A 3194-nucleotide genomic window follows, 5' to 3' on the forward strand; every position below is an offset into this window, starting at 1 on the left:
CCAGGAAGATGGAAATATACCACTGGAGAGGGACATACGGAATAGACGGTGAAGTGGAGTTAACAAGCAAGCAATATGTTTCTTCAAAAACACGGACGGAACTCCATCGGGTCCAGGGTTGAAGGACGATTTGAGCTGCGTTGCAGCGTTAGAAATCATCTCAGCGTTGACATCAATTGCACCCAGCGTTTGACCATTTAGTGGGATGTTCCTGGCTGCGAGGGAAACATGGTCGTCATTTAGTCTCTCATCAGTGAACACACTGGCAAAATTGACAGAAAAAAGGCGACAAATATCCTGCGGAGTGGAAGCGACTTCACTGTTCAATTCCATTGACGATGGGAGGCCAGATTCTCTGCGTTGCTCGTTCACGTAGTTCCAGAAGGATTTCGGGTGTAGTTTAAGGTTACGCTGAATACCTCGTTGGAATCGCAGAAAGCATCGACGACTGGCTCGCTGATACTCGTGATTAAGCCTCACGTAGTGATGTTTCAGAGGAAGCGTGCGATACTTCGTAAATCTTCTCAATGCTGCTCTCTTGGTCGACTTCAACCTACGCAGCTCAATCGTCTGCCAGGGAGGGTGAGAGTCTTTGCGGTGAATTCTTTTTGGGACGTGTCTGTCAATGACATATGCCAAGACATGAGAAAAAGTTTGCGCAGCGGCCTCAACGTCGCCATGATCGAGAATGTTCTCCCAGTCCATGTTTGACAACACATCTACAATGCTGCGATGGTCGGCCTTTCGAAAGTCATAAGAAACCGCAGCAGGAAGACTATCGAAATCACGTGATCTGATGTTTCGCAGGATAATTTTTGGCTCACTTCTCCGAGATATCCAAAACAAGTGCGCAGAGCAACAAAAATGATGTGAAATTCCACCTTTTTCATGTAAACTTTTTGCCAACTTAAAAACAGGAGAACATGAGAAAACGTGTAGTTCAACATCATGTAGTATCGAAGTTTACATGATTCACATGATCATCATGTAAATCTACATGACTTGCAGGTAACTGAAAAGCTTATAAATGTTCATTGTTTTTTTAGTGAGCAGGTGTCGCCAATGTGGTATTGGCAACCATCCGGGACTAAAAACCATAATCTTGGAAAATGGTTTTTGTATGGATTTTGACCTCGCAGCACTATGGGCTAATATAGGTCCAAAATTACCCAAAATTCAACATAGCTAAAGGACGCCTAATTCCTGTCATGATTAATTAGACCTTTTCTGCACGGCGTGTGAGATGAGATGAAACCTGTGAAAATGGGCACCCTAATGACAAAATAAAAAAAATATGTTTTGCGATAAGGAACAAAACAACAAATTTTTACTAAATTCTGAGAACAACCAAATCGTTTTGCCATGGAATGGCTGTATATATAGTACTATCCCGTTTCTGTCAGCCCCATCTGAAATTTTAGGCTGACAAAAATGGGAAGCTGACAAAATCGGGAAATTTTCTTTTTCAATATTTTAACCATCAAAATGATTGGAAAATCAAGTTTAACCATTATTTATCCACTATTAATGGAATTACTGATAAATGTTTACTATTCTGGCTACCACGTTAATGGCCTTCGCTGCCTTCTCGTAGGCGTATTCTACGTGGCTATTGAAGCTAAACGGTCGTCGACCATCACTCTCAGGCATTTCAACATGCACTTCTAGTTTATTGCGTGCTCCCTAACGGTAATTTCTGACCACTGCACAGTGGCGGGCCTCCATACAAAGGTCGGACAAAACCTCATATGTTATCCGAAATGGCTAAAACTCACATGTTAAGATGATTTTGGTATCCTGAATGTATTTCTGATATGAAACTTTTCATATATTTTGGTTTTATTATATTAGGGTGGTTCTAAATTATGAAAATCAGCTCATTTTGGGCTAAGTAAAAAGTAATCAATAATAAGCTATCACGATGTGTTAGTTGAATGAAGATTTTGATTGAAAGGGTTATTAGGGGGTTCTGAAATCATTATTGATATTGAAATTAACTTTACTTGGGTATTTTTTGCTCTTAGGGTAGTCCAAAAGCTATAAAATCATATAAATTATTAAAAAAGTTCGATTACCTACGTTTTGTTAGCTGACAAAACTGATTGGTATTCTTAGGGACCGTCCATAAACCACGTGACGTTTTTAAGGTGCGAACTCAGAACTAAGTTAATGCTGAAGTTGATGTTGTATAAGGATTTATTTCTTTTACGATTTACAATGGGATCAGATAGTCTCAAAATGTGAACTACGTAAAATGTGAGCTGTCCCTTACCAATCTCATTTCAAGGCTTTCATACATGGTCCTCTGAGTGTGGGCTATAATATACATTGATCTTTTTTTCTCACTTGTCGAAGAGATACCAGCGAACAAAAGAATGATGGTACCTCATCTCATTTTACGAAAGTGAAACAAATGTCAATACACATTCGCAATACCGAACGGAGTTGCTGATAAACAGTCATCAGTGATCGGTGATCATATTGATAAAAAGTAGAGTTCCAGCAAATACTTTCAAATTTTTAATCAATCTTTGTGTGGTTTAGTGGAAATGTGCTCTAAGAAAAACGGTATAGATAACACACAATGAAATTTCTAGTTATATTAGAAGTAATATTTGTTTATATTTTATAGAAGTTTACTTAAAATGAAAAGACGTATTGGAGGATGCTCTGAACTGTAGCGATGTGCGTGTATAGCAGAAACGCAAAGCTGTCGACCAATATGTGTCGCTATATGTTGGATGTGCGGTAGAAGGTCGTGATGAGATCGTTTCCAAGCTTTTTAAGGAATTTCAACGAAGATGGCAGAGTGCGAATCGAAAAAAGGATCAGGTTTTGAAGACCAATGAGCAATTGTTTGTAGTTATTGTTTCATGTTTTTTACGGTTGATTATTTTTTGCTTTTATTTAATTTCTTAGGTTAGAAGAATTCGTCGTTCTTGGTGAAGCAACATCATCTTCAACAATGCGGAATGTAGGTGGTCGTCCTTCAAAAGATTTTGAAGACGTTTGTGATCGAACCAAGCGGCCAAAAACAGAAGTGTTGCGTAAATCATTTACTCCGCCAGAACTGAAATTTGATGCAGGAATGGCTTTGCAAGCAGAAGGAAATGCGGAATTGGCTTCGTTACTAAAGAAAGGCACCTGCACGACAAGCATTCCGATTGAGCATGCTTTGGCAATATATGTCGACG

The sequence above is a fragment of the Ochlerotatus camptorhynchus genome, unplaced genomic scaffold (genome assembly GCF_037179485.1).
Source record: "Ochlerotatus camptorhynchus isolate MF236.1 unplaced genomic scaffold, CSIRO-AGI_Acam_v1.1 ptg000183l, whole genome shotgun sequence".
In the NCBI taxonomy this organism is placed as follows: Eukaryota; Metazoa; Arthropoda; class Insecta; order Diptera; family Culicidae; genus Ochlerotatus; species Ochlerotatus camptorhynchus.